The following is a 20,745-nucleotide window of genomic DNA, read 5'->3' as shown; positions in this document are numbered from 1 at the left end:
AACCGTGAAAGGGGCGGGCCCAACAAGGTCCCCTTCATGGGCACTATCACTGCTTGCTGTCAGGGAGGCTGCCAGACAATTTTCCATGCACACTCTGGGCTGGGGGGCAGTCAACCACCAGTACACACAGCAGAACCTAAACCCATACCATTATTGCTAAGCAGCAAGACAGGGGCCCATTGCACTCCCACGGGGCCTTTTTAAATGCAATCCATAACCCGGATTTGCCAGGAACCCTTCTTACTCCTCCTACTTGCATGTGACACTGGGCTTAGGATCTGCATAGGAAACACACACACAAGCACACACCTACCTTTGTTGCCTGCAGATGCCTCCTTGGCTGTCCCCAAACGGTATCAAACCAACACCCACGGGAAGCTGTAAGCATAGAGGACATGCCTGCACCCCATTGGACTTACCTGTGTGGGTTAAATCCGGGTTATTTGACAACCTATGGCGGTGATGGTTCTGCTCAGGCAGAGCAGTGCTGATGCTCCTCATAAAGCTGTCGCTGCTGTGAAGGTTCTAGGTGACATCACAAATCCCTATGGTTACATACACAACAAAGCTGGGTTGTTGTTGTTTACACTCTGCAAGGCCTGTGGAAGTGAGTGACATCATAGCACTGTAGTTCTGAGGGTTCTAGATGGATGCAACAATCTCCTGTTGCTTCTATGAAGGCCATAATAGACGACATCACCAAACAGCTCCATAGTCACATACACAGCAAAGGAGAGATGTTGTTTACACCTAGTGATGTCAGTGGTATTGAGTGACATCACAGCACAGTGCTAAGGCTCCTGGGCCTGGACACAGCAGCGGCTGCAATATCTCAACGGAGAATACGTTTATATATATGTGTGTGTGTGCGCGTATATATATATATATATATATATATATATATATATATATATATATATATATATATTTCTCCGCCGAAATCACTTTTAAACCCATTTCCACCTTTTTTTCCCTTCTCTTCCTCTTACTTTTTTTTCACGTTTTTTTACGTTTTTCTCCTTTTCGCCTCTTTTCTGGGCGTATTATTCTTCTTTTTCTTCTTTTTTTTCGTCTAATGCATACCCCATCAGTGCAGCAATGCTTATTCAATACCGCCAGCAGATGGAGACACTGGGGGATAATTTTCTAAGGATTTATACTGATTTTTCCTGTCTGAATTTGTCGCACAGAAAGTTGCAGGCCAAATATGTGTGACATTTCTGCGACTTTAACTTCTAGAGCATTTTTACAACATTATACATAGGTGCTGAATACATAAAAAGCGACTGTTCAGCGACAGACAAGTCGCATCGGCTGAAAGTAGGCCAGAATGTCAGTCCATGTTGGAGCAGGTTTAGATACAGTCTAAAGTATAGATCTCAAAGTCTGTGCACAGAATTTAGCAAGGGCCTCGCACCTTCTGATGCATCAGGTAGGTGCACAATAGCATAGCCTAACCCTCTGTACTTTGGTCTATATTGATGCGGGACATAGACAGCCAGCTGATGACCAATCCATTAGTGCAATGGATGGCTGGAAGCATTTGTCTTTGCCTTTGCAATACCACAGAAGCAATGCATGGTCAATGTACAGCAATGACACACCTGTGTGAACAGCCAGGAGACCCCCCCCCCCCCCCCCATGTTATGTTACATAGTTACATAGTTAGTACGGTCGAAAAAAGACATATGTCCATCAAGTTCAACCAGGGAATTAAGGGGTAGGGGTGTGGCGCGATATTGGGGAAGGGATGAGATTTTATATTTCTTCATAAGCATTAATCTTATTTTGTCAATTAGGAACATTCAGCACCCACCCGCTATCAAGGCAGCTGCCTATCATGTCATGCCCTACCTGCACAGGTGTGCTGGCTACTCAAATGATCCAATTAAGGAGGCCATTTAGTCAGCAGCAGCAGAAGTCCTGTGCCTGGACGCTCCAACAGCGGCCAGACACAAGCAGAAGCAGCAGAAGCAGCAGCAGCAGCACCACCTTTTGTTTTTTGGCTGCAGCAGCAAGGCCCACAGGGCTGGCTAGCTGGCTAGCCAGCAAGCAGGTAGCAATGAAAGTAGGAATCTTTCTTTTTAACCCTGTAAGGGGGTGGTGCACTGTACCCGAAGATACTGCCATATCGGGTCAATGCATAGGGCGACGGAAGCAAGCTTCGAAATCGGCCCCCGTTCTCAAAAATCCATTTAATATATGGTCCCCAGATAGGGGACGTATCAGATATTAAACTGATAAGAACAGATACTACACTTGATCTTAGCCAAAAGGCCGAGAAGCGATAACCGTGAAAGGGGCGGGCCCAACAAGGTCCCCTTCATGGGCACTATCACTGCTTGCTGTCAGGGAGGCTGCCAGACAATTTTCCATGCACACTCTGGGCTGGGGGGCAGTCAACCACCAGTACACACAGCAGAACCTAAACCCATACCATTATTGCTAAGCAGCAAGACAGGGGCCCATTGCACTCCCACGGGGCCTTTTTAAATGCAATCCATAACCCGGATTTGCCAGGAACCCTTCTTACTCCTCCTACTTGCATGTGACACTGGGCTTAGGATCTGCATAGGAAACACACACACAAGCACACACCTACCTTTGTTGCCTGCAGATGCCTCCTTGGCTGTCCCCAAACGGTATCAAACCAACACCCACGGGAAGCTGTAAGCATAGAGGACATGCCTGCACCCCATTGGACTTACCTGTGTGGGTTAAATCCGGGTTATTTGACAACCTATGGCGGTGATGGTTCTGCTCAGGCAGAGCAGTGCTGATGCTCCTCATAAAGCTGTCGCTGCTGTGAAGGTTCTAGGTGACATCACAAATCCCTATGGTTACATACACAACAAAGCTGGGTTGTTGTTGTTTACACTCTGCAAGGCCTGTGGAAGTGAGTGACATCATAGCACTGTAGTTCTGAGGGTTCTAGATGGATGCAACAATCTCCTGTTGCTTCTATGAAGGCCATAATAGACGACATCACCAAACAGCTCCATAGTCACATACACAGCAAAGGAGAGATGTTGTTTACACCTAGTGATGTCAGTGGTATTGAGTGACATCACAGCACAGTGCTAAGGCTCCTGGGCCTGGACACAGCAGCGGCTGCAATATCTCAACGGAGAATACGTTTATATATATGTGTGTGTGTGCGCGTATATATATATATATATATATATATATATATATATATATTTCTCCGCCGAAATCACTTTTAAACCCATTTCCACCTTTTTTTCCCTTCTCTTCCTCTTACTTTTTTTTTCACGTTTTTTTACGTTTTTCTCCTTTTCGCCTCTTTTCTGGGCGTATTATTCTTCTTTTTCTTCTTTTTTTTCGTCTAATGCATACCCCATCAGTGCAGCAATGCTTATTCAATACCGCCAGCAGATGGAGACACTGGGGGATAATTTTCTAAGGATTTATACTGATTTTTCCTGTCTGAATTTGTCGCACAGAAAGTTGCAGGCCAAATATGTGTGACATTTCTGCGACTTTAGCTTCTAGAGCATTTTTACAACATTATACATAGGTGCTGAATACATAAAAAGCGACTGTTCAGCGACAGACAAGTCGCATCGGCTGAAAGTAGGCCAGAATGTCAGTCCATGTTGGAGCAGGTTTAGATACAGTCTAAAGTATAGATCTCAAAGTCTGTGCACAGAATTTAGCAAGGGCCTCGCACCTTCTGATGCATCAGGTAGGTGCACAATAGCATAGCCTAACCCTCTGTACTTTGGTCTATATTGATGCGGGACATAGACAGCCAGCTGATGACCAATCCATTAGTGCAATGGATGGCTGGAAGCATTTGTCTTTGCCTTTGCAATACCACAGAAGCAATGCATGGTCAATGTACAGCAATGACACACCTGTGTGAACAGCCAGGAGACCCCCCCCCCCCCCCCATGTTATGTTACATAGTTACATAGTTAGTACGGTCGAAAAAAGACATATGTCCATCAAGTTCAACCAGGGAATTAAGGGGTAGGGGTGTGGCGCGATATTGGGGAAGGGATGAGATTTTATATTTCTTCATAAGCATTAATCTTATTTTGTCAATTAGGAACATTCAGCACCCACCCGCTATCAAGGCAGCTGCCTATCATGTCATGCCCTACCTGCACAGGTGTGCTGGCTACTCAAATGATCCAATTAAGGAGGCCATTTAGTCAGCAGCAGCAGAAGTCCTGTGCCTGGACGCTCCAACAGCGGCCAGACACAAGCAGAAGCAGCAGAAGCAGCAGCAGCAGCACCACCTTTTGTTTTTTGGCTGCAGCAGCAAGGCCCACAGGGCTGGCTAGCTGGCTAGCCAGCAAGCAGGTAGCAATGAAAGTAGGAATCTTTCTTTTTAACCCTGTAAGGGGGTGGTGCACTGTACCCGAAGATACTGCCATATCGGGTCAATGCATAGGGCGACGGAAGCAAGCTTCGAAATCGGCCCCCGTTCTCAAAAATCCATTTAATATATGGTCCCCAGATAGGGGACGTATCAGATATTAAACTGATAAGAACAGATACTACACTTGATCTTAGCCAAAAGGCCGAGAAGCGATAACCGTGAAAGGGGCGGGCCCAACAAGGTCCCCTTCATGGGCACTATCACTGCTTGCTGTCAGGGAGGCTGCCAGACAATTTTCCATGCACACTCTGGGCTGGGGGGCAGTCAACCACCAGTACACACAGCAGAACCTAAACCCATACCATTATTGCTAAGCAGCAAGACAGGGGCCCATTGCACTCCCACGGGGCCTTTTTAAATGCAATCCATAACCCGGATTTGCCAGGAACCCTTCTTACTCCTCCTACTTGCATGTGACACTGGGCTTAGGATCTGCATAGGAAACACACACACAAGCACACACCTACCTTTGTTGCCTGCAGATGCCTCCTTGGCTGTCCCCAAACGGTATCAAACCAACACCCACGGGAAGCTGTAAGCATAGAGGACATGCCTGCACCCCATTGGACTTACCTGTGTGGGTTAAATCCGGGTTATTTGACAACCTATGGCGGTGATGGTTCTGCTCAGGCAGAGCAGTGCTGATGCTCCTCATAAAGCTGTCGCTGCTGTGAAGGTTCTAGGTGACATCACAAATCCCTATGGTTACATACACAACAAAGCTGGGTTGTTGTTGTTTACACTCTGCAAGGCCTGTGGAAGTGAGTGACATCATAGCACTGTAGTTCTGAGGGTTCTAGATGGATGCAACAATCTCCTGTTGCTTCTATGAAGGCCATAATAGACGACATCACCAAACAGCTCCATAGTCACATACACAGCAAAGGAGAGATGTTGTTTACACCTAGTGATGTCAGTGGTATTGAGTGACATCACAGCACAGTGCTAAGGCTCCTGGGCCTGGACACAGCAGCGGCTGCAATATCTCAACGGAGAATACGTTTATATATATGTGTGTGTGTGCGCGTATATATATATATATATATATATATATATATATATATATATATATATTTCTCCGCCGAAATCACTTTTAAACCCATTTCCACCTTTTTTTCCCTTCTCTTCCTCTTACTTTTTTTTCACGTTTTTTTACGTTTTTCTCCTTTTCGCCTCTTTTCTGGGCGTATTATTCTTCTTTTTCTTCTTTTTTTTCGTCTAATGCATACCCCATCAGTGCAGCAATGCTTATTCAATACCGCCAGCAGATGGAGACACTGGGGGATAATTTTCTAAGGATTTATACTGATTTTTCCTGTCTGAATTTGTCGCACAGAAAGTTGCAGGCCAAATATGTGTGACATTTCTGCGACTTTAGCTTCTAGAGCATTTTTACAACATTATACATAGGTGCTGAATACATAAAAAGCGACTGTTCAGCGACAGACAAGTCGCATCGGCTGAAAGTAGGCCAGAATGTCAGTCCATGTTGGAGCAGGTTTAGATACAGTCTAAAGTATAGATCTCAAAGTCTGTGCACAGAATTTAGCAAGGGCCTCGCACCTTCTGATGCATCAGGTAGGTGCACAATAGCATAGCCTAACCCTCTGTACTTTGGTCTATATTGATGCGGGACATAGACAGCCAGCTGATGACCAATCCATTAGTGCAATGGATGGCTGGAAGCATTTGTCTTTGCCTTTGCAATACCACAGAAGCAATGCATGGTCAATGTACAGCAATGACACACCTGTGTGAACAGCCAGGAGACCCCCCCCCCCCCCCCATGTTATGTTACATAGTTACATAGTTAGTACGGTCGAAAAAAGACATATGTCCATCAAGTTCAACCAGGGAATTAAGGGGTAGGGGTGTGGCGCGATATTGGGGAAGGGATGAGATTTTATATTTCTTCATAAGCATTAATCTTATTTTGTCAATTAGGAACATTCAGCACCCACCCGCTATCAAGGCAGCTGCCTATCATGTCATGCCCTACCTGCACAGGTGTGCTGGCTACTCAAATGATCCAATTAAGGAGGCCATTTAGTCAGCAGCAGCAGAAGTCCTGTGCCTGGACGCTCCAACAGCGGCCAGACACAAGCAGAAGCAGCAGAAGCAGCAGCAGCAGCACCACCTTTTGTTTTTTGGCTGCAGCAGCAAGGCCCACAGGGCTGGCTAGCTGGCTAGCCAGCAAGCAGGTAGCAATGAAAGTAGGAATCTTTCTTTTTAACCCTGTAAGGGGGTGGTGCACTGTACCCGAAGATACTGCCATATCGGGTCAATGCATAGGGCGACGGAAGCAAGCTTCGAAATCGGCCCCCGTTCTCAAAAATCCATTTAATATATGGTCCCCAGATAGGGGACGTATCAGATATTAAACTGATAAGAACAGATACTACACTTGATCTTAGCCAAAAGGCCGAGAAGCGATAACCGTGAAAGGGGCGGGCCCAACAAGGTCCCCTTCATGGGCACTATCACTGCTTGCTGTCAGGGAGGCTGCCAGACAATTTTCCATGCACACTCTGGGCTGGGGGGCAGTCAACCACCAGTACACACAGCAGAACCTAAACCCATACCATTATTGCTAAGCAGCAAGACAGGGGCCCATTGCACTCCCACGGGGCCTTTTTAAATGCAATCCATAACCCGGATTTGCCAGGAACCCTTCTTACTCCTCCTACTTGCATGTGACACTGGGCTTAGGATCTGCATAGGAAACACACACACAAGCACACACCTACCTTTGTTGCCTGCAGATGCCTCCTTGGCTGTCCCCAAACGGTATCAAACCAACACCCACGGGAAGCTGTAAGCATAGAGGACATACCTGCACCCCATTGGACTTACCTGTGTGGGTTAAATCCGGGTTATTTGACAACCTATGGCGGTGATGGTTCTGCTCAGGCAGAGCAGTGCTGATGCTCCTCATAAAGCTGTCGCTGCTGTGAAGGTTCTAGGTGACATCACAAATCCCTATGGTTACATACACAACAAAGCTGGGTTGTTGTTGTTTACACTCTGCAAGGCCTGTGGAAGTGAGTGACATCATAGCACTGTAGTTCTGAGGGTTCTAGATGGATGCAACAATCTCCTGTTGCTTCTATGAAGGCCATAATAGACGACATCACCAAACAGCTCCATAGTCACATACACAGCAAAGGAGAGATGTTGTTTACACCTAGTGATGTCAGTGGTATTGAGTGACATCACAGCACAGTGCTAAGGCTCCTGGGCCTGGACACAGCAGCGGCTGCAATATCTCAACGGAGAATACGTTTATATATGTGTGTGTGTGCGCGTATATATATATATATATATATATATATATACATATATATATATATTTCTCCGCCGAAATCACTTTTAAACCCATTTCCACCTTTTTTTCCCTTCTCTTCCTCTTACTTTTTTTTTCACGTTTTTTTACGTTTTTCTCCTTTTCGCCTCTTTTCTGGGCGTATTATTCTTCTTTTTCTTCTTTTTTTTCGTCTAATGCATACCCCATCAGTGCAGCAATGCTTATTCAATACCGCCAGCAGATGGAGACACTGGGGGATAATTTTCTAAGGATTTATACAGATTTTTCCTGTCTGAATTTGTCGCACAGAAAGTTGCAGGCCAAATATGTGTGACATTTCTGCGACTTTAGCTTCTAGAGCATTTTTACAACATTATACATAGGTGCTGAATACATAAAAAGCGACTGTTCAGCGACAGACAAGTCGCATCGGCTGAAAGTAGGCCAGAATGTCAGTCCATGTTGGAGCAGGTTTAGATACAGTCTAAAGTATAGATCTCAAAGTCTGTGCACAGAATTTAGCAAGGGCCTCGCACCTTCTGATGCATCAGGTAGGTGCACAATAGCATAGCCTAACCCTCTGTACTTTGGTCTATATTGATGCGGGACATAGACAGCCAGCTGATGACCAATCCATTAGTGCAATGGATGGCTGGAAGCATTTGTCTTTGCCTTTGCAATACCACAGAAGCAATGCATGGTCAATGTACAGCAATGACACACCTGTGTGAACAGCCAGGAGACCCCCCCCCCCCCCCCCCCATGTTATGTTACATAGTTACATAGTTAGTACGGTCGAAAAAAGACATATGTCCATCAAGTTCAACCAGGGAATTAAGGGGTAGGGGTGTGGCGCGATATTGGGGAAGGGATGAGATTTTATATTTCTTCATAAGCATTAATCTTATTTTGTCAATTAGGAACATTCAGCACCCACCCGCTATCAAGGCAGCTGCCTATCATGTCATGCCCTACCTGCACAGGTGTGCTGGCTACTCAAATGATCCAATTAAGGAGGCCATTTAGTCAGCAGCAGCAGAAGTCCTGTGCCTGGACGCTCCAACAGCGGCCAGACACAAGCAGAAGCAGCAGAAGCAGCAGCAGCAGCACCACCACCTTTTGTTTTTTGGCTGCAGCAGCAAGGCCCACAGGGCTGGCTAGCTGGCTAGCCAGCAAGCAGGTAGCAATGAAAGTAGGAATCTTTCTTTTTAACCCTGTAAGGGGGTGGTGCACTGTACCCGAAGATACTGCCATATCGGGTCAATGCATAGGGCGACGGAAGCAAGCTTCGAAATCGGCCCCCGTTCTCAAAAATCCATTTAATATATGGTCCCCAGATAGGGGACGTATCAGATATTAAACTGATAAGAACAGATACTACACTTGATCTTAGCCAAAAGGCCGAGAAGCGATAACCGTGAAAGGGGCGGGCCCAACAAGGTCCCCTTCATGGGCACTATCACTGCTTGCTGTCAGGGAGGCTGCCAGACAATTTTCCATGCACACTCTGGGCTGGGGGGCAGTCAACCACCAGTACACACAGCAGAACCTAAACCCATACCATTATTGCTAAGCAGCAAGACAGGGGCCCATTGCACTCCCACGGGGCCTTTTTAAATGCAATCCATAACCCGGATTTGCCAGGAACCCTTCTTACTCCTCCTACTTGCATGTGACACTGGGCTTAGGATCTGCATAGGAAACACACACACAAGCACACACCTACCTTTGTTGCCTGCAGATGCCTCCTTGGCTGTCCCCAAACGGTATCAAACCAACACCCACGGGAAGCTGTAAGCATAGAGGACATGCCTGCACCCCATTGGACTTACCTGTGTGGGTTAAATCCGGGTTATTTGACAACCTATGGCGGTGATGGTTCTGCTCAGGCAGAGCAGTGCTGATGCTCCTCATAAAGCTGTCGCTGCTGTGAAGGTTCTAGGTGACATCACAAATCCCTATGGTTACATACACAACAAAGCTGGGTTGTTGTTGTTTACACTCTGCAAGGCCTGTGGAAGTGAGTGACATCATAGCACTGTAGTTCTGAGGGTTCTAGATGGATGCAACAATCTCCTGTTGCTTCTATGAAGGCCATAATAGACGACATCACCAAACAGCTCCATAGTCACATACACAGCAAAGGAGAGATGTTGTTTACACCTAGTGATGTCAGTGGTATTGAGTGACATCACAGCACAGTGCTAAGGCTCCTGGGCCTGGACACAGCAGCGGCTGCAATATCTCAACGGAGAATACGTTTATATATATGTGTGTGTGTGCGCGTATATATATATATATATATATATATATATATATATATATATATATATATATATATTTCTCCGCCGAAATCACTTTTAAACCCATTTCCACCTTTTTTTCCCTTCTCTTCCTCTTACTTTTTTTTCACGTTTTTTTACGTTTTTCTCCTTTTCGCCTCTTTTCTGGGCGTATTATTCTTCTTTTTCTTCTTTTTTTTCGTCTAATGCATACCCCATCAGTGCAGCAATGCTTATTCAATACCGCCAGCAGATGGAGACACTGGGGGATAATTTTCTAAGGATTTATACTGATTTTTCCTGTCTGAATTTGTCGCACAGAAAGTTGCAGGCCAAATATGTGTGACATTTCTGCGACTTTAGCTTCTAGAGCATTTTTACAACATTATACATAGGTGCTGAATACATAAAAAGCGACTGTTCAGCGACAGACAAGTCGCATCGGCTGAAAGTAGGCCAGAATGTCAGTCCATGTTGGAGCAGGTTTAGATACAGTCTAAAGTATAGATCTCAAAGTCTGTGCACAGAATTTAGCAAGGGCCTCGCACCTTCTGATGCATCAGGTAGGTGCACAATAGCATAGCCTAACCCTCTGTACTTTGGTCTATATTGATGCGGGACATAGACAGCCAGCTGATGACCAATCCATTAGTGCAATGGATGGCTGGAAGCATTTGTCTTTGCCTTTGCAATACCACAGAAGCAATGCATGGTCAATGTACAGCAATGACACACCTGTGTGAACAGCCAGGAGACCCCCCCCCCCCCCATGTTATGTTACATAGTTACATAGTTAGTACGGTCGAAAAAAGACATATGTCCATCAAGTTCAACCAGGGAATTAAGGGGTAGGGGTGTGGCGCGATATTGGGGAAGGGATGAGATTTTATATTTCTTCATAAGCATTAATCTTATTTTGTCAATTAGGAACATTCAGCACCCACCCGCTATCAAGGCAGCTGCCTATCATGTCATGCCCTACCTGCACAGGTGTGCTGGCTACTCAAATGATCCAATTAAGGAGGCCATTTAGTCAGCAGCAGCAGAAGTCCTGTGCCTGGACGCTCCAACAGCGGCCAGACACAAGCAGAAGCAGCAGAAGCAGCAGCAGCAGCACCACCTTTTGTTTTTTGGCTGCAGCAGCAAGGCCCACAGGGCTGGCTAGCTGGCTAGCCAGCAAGCAGGTAGCAATGAAAGTAGGAATCTTTCTTTTTAACCCTGTAAGGGGGTGGTGCACTGTACCCGAAGATACTGCCATATCGGGTCAATGCATAGGGCGACGGAAGCAAGCTTCGAAATCGGCCCCCGTTCTCAAAAATCCATTTAATATATGGTCCCCAGATAGGGGACGTATCAGATATTAAACTGATAAGAACAGATACTACACTTGATCTTAGCCAAAAGGCCGAGAAGCGATAACCGTGAAAGGGGCGGGCCCAACAAGGTCCCCTTCATGGGCACTATCACTGCTTGCTGTCAGGGAGGCTGCCAGACAATTTTCCATGCACACTCTGGGCTGGGGGGCAGTCAACCACCAGTACACACAGCAGAACCTAAACCCATACCATTATTGCTAAGCAGCAAGACAGGGGCCCATTGCACTCCCACGGGGCCTTTTTAAATGCAATCCATAACCCGGATTTGCCAGGAACCCTTCTTACTCCTCCTACTTGCATGTGACACTGGGCTTAGGATCTGCATAGGAAACACACACACAAGCACACACCTACCTTTGTTGCCTGCAGATGCCTCCTTGGCTGTCCCCAAACGGTATCAAACCAACACCCACGGGAAGCTGTAAGCATAGAGGACATGCCTGCACCCCATTGGACTTACCTGTGTGGGTTAAATCCGGGTTATTTGACAACCTATGGCGGTGATGGTTCTGCTCAGGCAGAGCAGTGCTGATGCTCCTCATAAAGCTGTCGCTGCTGTGAAGGTTCTAGGTGACATCACAAATCCCTATGGTTACATACACAACAAAGCTGGGTTGTTGTTGTTTACACTCTGCAAGGCCTGTGGAAGTGAGTGACATCATAGCACTGTAGTTCTGAGGGTTCTAGATGGATGCAACAATCTCCTGTTGCTTCTATGAAGGCCATAATAGACGACATCACCAAACAGCTCCATAGTCACATACACAGCAAAGGAGAGATGTTGTTTACACCTAGTGATGTCAGTGGTATTGAGTGACATCACAGCACAGTGCTAAGGCTCCTGGGCCTGGACACAGCAGCGGCTGCAATATCTCAACGGAGAATACGTTTATATATATGTGTGTGTGTGCGCGTATATATATATATATATATATATATATATATATATATTTCTCCGCCGAAATCACTTTTAAACCCATTTCCACCTTTTTTTCCCTTCTCTTCCTCTTACTTTTTTTTCACGTTTTTTTACGTTTTTCTCCTTTTCGCCTCTTTTCTGGGCGTATTATTCTTCTTTTTCTTCTTTTTTTTCGTCTAATGCATACCCCATCAGTGCAGCAATGCTTATTCAATACCGCCAGCAGATGGAGACACTGGGGGATAATTTTCTAAGGATTTATACAGATTTTTCCTGTCTGAATTTGTCGCACAGAAAGTTGCAGGCCAAATATGTGTGACATTTCTGCGACTTTAGCTTCTAGAGCATTTTTACAACATTATACATAGGTGCTGAATACATAAAAAGCGACTGTTCAGCGACAGACAAGTCGCATCGGCTGAAAGTAGGCCAGAATGTCAGTCCATGTTGGAGCAGGTTTAGATACAGTCTAAAGTATAGATCTCAAAGTCTGTGCACAGAATTTAGCAAGGGCCTCGCACCTTCTGATGCATCAGGTAGGTGCACAATAGCATAGCCTAACCCTCTGTACTTTGGTCTATATTGATGCGGGACATAGACAGCCAGCTGATGACCAATCCATTAGTGCAATGGATGGCTGGAAGCATTTGTCTTTGCCTTTGCAATACCACAGAAGCAATGCATGGTCAATGTACAGCAATGACACACCTGTGTGAACAGCCAGGAGACCCCCCCCCCCCCCCATGTTATGTTACATAGTTACATAGTTAGTACGGTCGAAAAAAGACATATGTCCATCAAGTTCAACCAGGGAATTAAGGGGTAGGGGTGTGGCGCGATATTGGGGAAGGGATGAGATTTTATATTTCTTCATAAGCATTAATCTTATTTTGTCAATTAGGAACATTCAGCACCCACCCGCTATCAAGGCAGCTGCCTATCATGTCATGCCCTACCTGCACAGGTGTGCTGGCTACTCAAATGATCCAATTAAGGAGGCCATTTAGTCAGCAGCAGCAGAAGTCCTGTGCCTGGACGCTCCAACAGCGGCCAGACACAAGCAGAAGCAGCAGAAGCAGCAGAAGCAGCAGCAGCAGCACCACCTTTTGTTTTTTGGCTGCAGCAGCAAGGCCCACAGGGCTGGCTAGCTGGCTAGCCAGCAAGCAGGTAGCAATGAAAGTAGGAATCTTTCTTTTTAACCCTGTAAGGGGGTGGTGCACTGTACCCGAAGATACTGCCATATCGGGTCAATGCATAGGGCGACGGAAGCAAGCTTCGAAATCGGCCCCCGTTCTCAAAAATCCATTTAATATATGGTCCCCAGATAGGGGACGTATCAGATATTAAACTGATAAGAACAGATACTACACTTGATCTTAGCCAAAAGGCCGAGAAGCGATAACCGTGAAAGGGGCGGGCCCAACAAGGTCCCCTTCATGGGCACTATCACTGCTTGCTGTCAGGGAGGCTGCCAGACAATTTTCCATGCACACTCTGGGCTGGGGGGCAGTCAACCACCAGTACACACAGCAGAACCTAAACCCATACCATTATTGCTAAGCAGCAAGACAGGGGCCCATTGCACTCCCACGGGGCCTTTTTAAATGCAATCCATAACCCGGATTTGCCAGGAACCCTTCTTACTCCTCCTACTTGCATGTGACACTGGGCTTAGGATCTGCATAGGAAACACACACACAAGCACACACCTACCTTTGTTGCCTGCAGATGCCTCCTTGGCTGTCCCCAAACGGTATCAAACCAACACCCACGGGAAGCTGTAAGCATAGAGGACATGCCTGCACCCCATTGGACTTACCTGTGTGGGTTAAATCCGGGTTATTTGACAACCTATGGCGGTGATGGTTCTGCTCAGGCAGAGCAGTGCTGATGCTCCTCATAAAGCTGTCGCTGCTGTGAAGGTTCTAGGTGACATCACAAATCCCTATGGTTACATACACAACAAAGCTGGGTTGTTGTTGTTTACACTCTGCAAGGCCTGTGGAAGTGAGTGACATCATAGCACTGTAGTTCTGAGGGTTCTAGATGGATGCAACAATCTCCTGTTGCTTCTATGAAGGCCATAATAGACGACATCACCAAACAGCTCCATAGTCACATACACAGCAAAGGAGAGATGTTGTTTACACCTAGTGATGTCAGTGGTATTGAGTGACATCACAGCACAGTGCTAAGGCTCCTGGGCCTGGACACAGCAGCGGCTGCAATATCTCAACGGAATACGTTTATATATATGTGTGTGTGTGCGCGTATATATATATATATATATATATATATTATATATATATATATATATATATATATATATATTTCTCCGCCAAAATCACTTTTAAACCCATTTCCACCTTTTTTTCCCTTCTCTTCCTCTTACTTTTTTTTCACGTTTTTTTACGTTTTTCTCCTTTTCGCCTCTTTTCTGGGCGTATTATTCTTCTTTTTCTTCTTTTTTTTCGTCTAATGCATACCCCATCAGTGCAGCAATGCTTATTCAATACCGCCAGCAGATGGAGACACTGGGGGATAATTTTCTAAGGATTTATACTGATTTTTCCTGTCTGAATTTGTCGCACAGAAAGTTGCAGGCCAAATATGTGTGACATTTCTGCGACTTTAGCTTCTAGAGCATTTTTACAACATTATACATAGGTGCTGAATACATAAAAAGCGACTGTTCAGCGACAGACAAGTCGCATCGGCTGAAAGTAGGCCAGAATGTCAGTCCATGTTGGAGCAGGTTTAGATACAGTCTAAAGTATAGATCTCAAAGTCTGTGCACAGAATTTAGCAAGGGCCTCGCACCTTCTGATGCATCAGGTAGGTGCACAATAGCATAGCCTAACCCTCTGTACTTTGGTCTATATTGATGCGGGACATAGACAGCCAGCTGATGACCAATCCATTAGTGCAATGGATGGCTGGAAGCATTTGTCTTTGCCTTTGCAATACCACAGAAGCAATGCATGGTCAATGTACAGCAATGACACACCTGTGTGAACAGCCAGGAGACCCCCCCCCCCCCCCCCCCCATGTTATGTTACATAGTTACATAGTTAGTACGGTCGAAAAAAGACATATGTCCATCAAGTTCAACCAGGGAATTAAGGGGTAGGGGTGTGGCGCGATATTGGGGAAGGGATGAGATTTTATATTTCTTCATAAGCATTAATCTTATTTTGTCAATTAGGAACATTCAGCACCCACCCGCTATCAAGGCAGCTGCCTATCATGTCATGCCCTACCTGCACAGGTGTGCTGGCTACTCAAATGATCCAATTAAGGAGGCCATTTAGTCAGCAGCAGCAGAAGTCCTGTGCCTGGACGCTCCAACAGCGGCCAGACACAAGCAGAAGCAGCAGAAGCAGCAGCAGCAGCACCACCACCTTTTGTTTTTTGGCTGCAGCAGCAAGGCCCACAGGGCTGGCTAGCTGGCTAGCCAGCAAGCAGGTAGCAATGAAAGTAGGAATCTTTCTTTTTAACCCTGTAAGGGGGGTGGTGCACTGTACCCGAAGATACTGCCATATCGGGTCAATGCATAGGGCGACGGAAGCAAGCTTCGAAATCGGCCCCCGTTCTCAAAAATCCATTTAATATATGGTCCCCAGATAGGGGACGTATCAGATATTAAACTGATAAGAACAGATACTACACTTGATCTTAGCCAAAAGGCCGAGAAGCGATAACCGTGAAAGGGGCGGGCCCAACAAGGTCCCCTTCATGGGCACTATCACTGCTTGCTGTCAGGGAGGCTGCCAGACAATTTTCCATGCACACTCTGGGCTGGGGGGCAGTCAACCACCAGTACACACAGCAGAACCTAAACCCATACCATTATTGCTAAGCAGCAAGACAGGGGCCCATTGCACTCCCACGGGGCCTTTTTAAATGCAATCCATAACCCGGATTTGCCAGGAACCCTTCTTACTCCTCCTACTTGCATGTGACACTGGGCTTAGGATCTGCATAGGAAACACACACACAAGCACACACCTACCTTTGTTGCCTGCAGATGCCTCCTTGGCTGTCCCCAAACGGTATCAAACCAACACCCACGGGAAGCTGTAAGCATAGAGGACATGCCTGCACCCCATTGGACTTACCTGTGTGGGTTAAATCCGGGTTATTTGACAACCTATGGCGGTGATGGTTCTGCTCAGGCAGAGCAGTGCTGATGCTCCTCATAAAGCTGTCGCTGCTGTGAAGGTTCTAGGTGACATCACAAATCCCTATGGTTACATACACAACAAAGCTGGGTTGTTGTTGTTTACACTCTGCAAGGCCTGTGGAAGTGAGTGACATCATAGCACTGTAGTTCTGAGGGTTCTAGATGGATGCAACAATCTCCTGTTGCTTCTATGAAGGCCATAATAGACGACATCACCAAACAGCTCCATAGTCACATACACAGCAAAGGAGAGATGTTGTTTACACCTAGTGATGTCAGTGGTATTGAGTGACATCACAGCACAGTGCTAAGGCTCCTGGGCCTGGACACAGCAGCGGCTGCAATATCTCAACGGAGAATACGTTTATATATATGTGTGTGTGTGCGCGTATATATATATATATATATATATATATATATATATATATATATATATATATATTTCTCCGCCGAAATCACTTTTAAACCCATTTCCACCTTTTTTTCCCTTCTCTTCCTCTTACTTTTTTTTCACGTTTTTTTACGTTTTTCTCCTTTTCACCTCTTTTCTGGGCGTATTATTCTTCTTTTTCTTCTTTTTTTTCGTCTAATGCATACCCCATCAGTGCAGCAATGCTTATTCAATACCGCCAGCAGATGGAGACACTGGGGGATAATTTTCTAAGGATTTATACTGATTTTTCCTGTCTGAATTTGTCGCACAGAAAGTTGCAGGCCAAATATGTGTGACATTTCTGCGACTTTAGCTTCTAGAGCATTTTTACAACATTATACATAGGTGCTGAATACATAAAAAGCGACTGTTCAGCGACAGACAAGTCGCATCGGCTGAAAGTAGGCCAGAATGTCAGTCCATGTTGGAGCAGGTTTAGATACAGTCTAAAGTATAGATCTCAAAGTCTGTGCACAGAATTTAGCAAGGGCCTCGCACCTTCTGATGCATCAGGTAGGTGCACAATAGCATAGCCTAACCCTCTGTACTTTGGTCTATATTGATGCGGGACATAGACAGCCAGCTGATGACCAATCCATTAGTGCAATGGATGGCTGGAAGCATTTGTCTTTGCCTTTGCAATACCACAGAAGCACCACAGAAGCAATGCATGGTCAATGTACAGCAATGACACACCTGTGTGAACAGCCAGGAGACCCCCCCCCCCCCCCCCCCCCCATGTTATGTTACATAGTTACATAGTTAGTACGGTCGAAAAAAGACATATGTCCATCAAGTTCAACCAGGGAATTAAGGGGTAGGGGTGTGGCGCGATATTGGGGAAGGGATGAGATTTTATATTTCTTCATAAGCATTAATCTTATTTTGTCAATTAGGAACATTCAGCACCCACCCGCTATCAAGGCAGCTGCCTATCATGTCATGCCCTACCTGCACAGGTGTGCTGGCTACTCAAATGATCCAATTAAGGAGGCCATTTAGTCAGCAGCAGCAGAAGTCCTGTGCCTGGACGCTCCAACAGCGGCCAGACACAAGCAGAAGCAGCAGAAGCAGCAGCAGCAGCACCACCTTTTGTTTTTTGGCTGCAGCAGCAAGGCCCACAGGGCTGGCTAGCTGGCTAGCCAGCAAGCAGGTAGCAATGAAAGTAGGAATCTTTCTTTTTAACCCTGTAAGGGGGTGGTGCACTGTACCCGAAGATACTGCCATATCGGGTCAATGCATAGGGCGACGGAAGCAAGCTTCGAAATCGGCCCCCGTTCTCAAAAATCCATTTAATATATGGTCCCCAGATAGGGGACGTATCAGATATTAAACTGATAAGAACAGATACTACACTTGATCTTAGCCAAAAGGCCGAGAAGCGATAACCGTGAAAGGGGCGGGCCCAACAAGGTCCCCTTCATGGGCACTATCACTGCTTGCTGTCAGGGAGGCTGCCAGACAATTTTCCATGCACACTCTGGGCTGGGGGGCAGTCAACCACCAGTACACACAGCAGAACCTAAACCCATACCATTATTGCTAAGCAGCAAGACAGGGGCCCATTGCACTCCCACGGGGCCTTTTTAAATGCAATCCATAACCCGGATTTGCCAGGAACCCTTCTTACTCCTCCTACTTGCATGTGACACTGGGCTTAGGATCTGCATAGGAAACACACACACAAGCACACACCTACCTTTGTTGCCTGCAGATGCCTCCTTGGCTGTCCCCAAACGGTATCAAACCAACACCCACGGGAAGCTGTAAGCATAGAGGACATGCCTGCACCCCATTGGACTTACCTGTGTGGGTTAAATCCGGGTTATTTGACAACCTATGGCGGTGATGGTTCTGCTCAGGCAGAGCAGTGCTGATGCTCCTCATAAAGCTGTCGCTGCTGTGAAGGTTCTAGGTGACATCACAAATCCCTATGGTTACATACACAACAAAGCTGGGTTGTTGTTGTTTACACTCTGCAAGGCCTGTGGAAGTGAGTGACATCATAGCACTGTAGTTCTGAGGGTTCAAGATGGATGCAACAATCTCCTGTTGCTTCTATGAAGGCCGTAATAGACGACATCACCAAACAGCTCCATAGTCACATACACAGCAAAGGAGAGATGTTGTTTACACCTAGTGATGTCAGTGGTATTGAGTGACATCACAGCACAGTGCTAAGGCTCCTGGGCCTGGACACAGCAGCGGCTGCAATATCTCAACGGAGAATACGTTTATATATATGTGTGTGTGTGCGCGTATATATATATATATATATATATATATATATATATATATATATATATATATATTTCTCCGCCGAAATCACTTTTAAACCCATTTCCACCTTTTTTTCCCTTCTCTTCCTCTTACTTTTTTTTCACGTTTTTTTACGTTTTTCTCCTTTTCGCCTCTTTTCTGGGCGTATTATTCTTCTTTTTCTTCTTTTTTTTCGTCTAATGCATACCCCATCAGTGCAGCAATGCTTATTCAATACCGCCAGCAGATGGAGACACTGGGGGATAATTTTCTAAGGATTTATACTGATTTTTCCTGTCTGAATTTGTCGCACAGAAAGTTGCAGGCCAAATATGTGTGACATTTCTGCGACTTTAGCTTCTAGAGCATTTTTACAACATTATACATAGGTGCTGAATACATAAAAAGCGACTGTTCAGCGACAGACAAGTCGCATCGGCTGAAAGTAGGCCAGAATGTCAGTCCATGTTGGAGCAGGTTTAGATACAGTCTAAAGTATAGATCTCAAAGTCTGTGCACAGAATTTAGCAAGGGCCTCGCACCTTCTGATGCATCAGGTAGGTGCACAATAGCATAGCCTAACCCTCTGTACTTTGGTCTATATTGATGCGGGACATAGACAGCCAGCTGATGACCAATCCATTAGTGCAATGGATGGCTGGAAGCATTTGTCTTTGCCTTTGCAATACCACAGAAGCAATGCATGGTCAATGTACAGCAATGACACACCTGTGTGAACAGCCAGGAGACCCCCCCCCCCCCCCCCCCCCATGTTATGTTACATAGTTACATAGTTAGTACGGTCGAAAAAAGACATATGTCCATCAAGTTCAACCAGGGAATTAAGGGGTAGGGGTGTGGCGCGATATTGGGGAAGGGATGATATTTTATATTTCTTCATAAGCATTAATCTTATTTTGTCAATTAGGAACATTCAGCACCCACCCGCTATCAAGGCAGCTGCCTATCATGTCATGCCCTACCTGCACAGGTGTGCTGGCTACTCAAATGATCCAATTAAGGAGGCCATTTAGTCAGCAGCAGCAGAAGTCCTGTGCCTGGACGCTCCAACAGCGGCCAGACACAAGCAGAAGCAGCAGAAGCAGCAGCAGCAGCACCACCTTTTGTTTTTTGGCTGCAGCAGCAAGGCCCACAGGGCTGGCTAGCTGGCTAGCCAGCAAGCAGGTAGCAATGAAAGTAGGAATCTTTCTTTTTAACCCTGTAAGGGGGTGGTGCACTGTACCCGAAGATACTGCCATATCGGGTCAATGCATAGGGCGACGGAAGCAAGCTTCGAAATCGGCCCCCGTTCTCAAAAATCCATTTAATATATGGTCCCCAGATAGGGGACGTATCAGATATTAAACTGATAAGAACAGATACTACACTTGATCTTAGCCAAAAGGCCGAGAAGCGATAACCGTGAAAGGGGCGGGCCCAACAAGGTCCCCTTCATGGGCACTATCACTGCTTGCTGTCAGGGAGGCTGCCAGACAATTTTCCATGCACACTCTGGGCTGGGGGGCAGTCAACCACCAGTACACACAGCAGAACCTAAACCCATACCATTATTGCTAAGCA

The 20,745-nt window shown here is 46.1% G+C and overlaps 9 non-coding genes across 9 annotated transcripts; all 9 read right to left on the bottom strand.

The window, feature by feature from the left end:
• Positions 1-2,098: 2,098 nt before the first annotated feature.
• On the bottom strand, positions 2,099-2,289 carry LOC130342249 (U2 spliceosomal RNA). Its single transcript, XR_008881927.1, has one exon. It is a non-coding gene; the product is annotated as a U2 spliceosomal RNA (small nuclear RNA).
• A 2,082-nt stretch (positions 2,290-4,371) lies between these two features.
• Positions 4,372-4,562, bottom strand: LOC130342248 (U2 spliceosomal RNA). The gene has a single exon (XR_008881926.1). It is a non-coding gene; the product is annotated as a U2 spliceosomal RNA (small nuclear RNA).
• A 2,089-nt stretch (positions 4,563-6,651) lies between these two features.
• LOC130342247 (U2 spliceosomal RNA) lies at positions 6,652-6,842 on the bottom strand. Its single transcript, XR_008881925.1, has one exon. It is a non-coding gene; the product is annotated as a U2 spliceosomal RNA (small nuclear RNA).
• Positions 6,843-8,934: 2,092 nt separating this feature from the next.
• LOC130342324 (U2 spliceosomal RNA) lies at positions 8,935-9,125 on the bottom strand. Its single transcript, XR_008881991.1, has one exon. It is a non-coding gene; the product is annotated as a U2 spliceosomal RNA (small nuclear RNA).
• A 2,095-nt stretch (positions 9,126-11,220) lies between these two features.
• On the bottom strand, positions 11,221-11,411 carry LOC130342323 (U2 spliceosomal RNA). The gene has a single exon (XR_008881990.1). It is a non-coding gene; the product is annotated as a U2 spliceosomal RNA (small nuclear RNA).
• Positions 11,412-13,498: 2,087 nt separating this feature from the next.
• Positions 13,499-13,689, bottom strand: LOC130342322 (U2 spliceosomal RNA). Its single transcript, XR_008881989.1, has one exon. It is a non-coding gene; the product is annotated as a U2 spliceosomal RNA (small nuclear RNA).
• A 2,108-nt stretch (positions 13,690-15,797) lies between these two features.
• LOC130342321 (U2 spliceosomal RNA) lies at positions 15,798-15,988 on the bottom strand. Its single transcript, XR_008881987.1, has one exon. It is a non-coding gene; the product is annotated as a U2 spliceosomal RNA (small nuclear RNA).
• A 2,112-nt stretch (positions 15,989-18,100) lies between these two features.
• Positions 18,101-18,291, bottom strand: LOC130342320 (U2 spliceosomal RNA). Its single transcript, XR_008881986.1, has one exon. It is a non-coding gene; the product is annotated as a U2 spliceosomal RNA (small nuclear RNA).
• Positions 18,292-20,391: 2,100 nt separating this feature from the next.
• On the bottom strand, positions 20,392-20,582 carry LOC130342318 (U2 spliceosomal RNA). The gene has a single exon (XR_008881984.1). It is a non-coding gene; the product is annotated as a U2 spliceosomal RNA (small nuclear RNA).
• Positions 20,583-20,745: the final 163 nt, after the last annotated feature.

The sequence above is a fragment of the Hyla sarda genome, unplaced genomic scaffold (assembly GCF_029499605.1).
Source record: "Hyla sarda isolate aHylSar1 unplaced genomic scaffold, aHylSar1.hap1 scaffold_647, whole genome shotgun sequence".
Lineage (NCBI taxonomy): Eukaryota > Metazoa > Chordata > Amphibia > Anura > Hylidae > Hyla > Hyla sarda.
The sequence above is the reverse complement of the archived record's forward strand: the minus strand, read 5'-3'. Positions and strand labels throughout refer to the sequence as shown.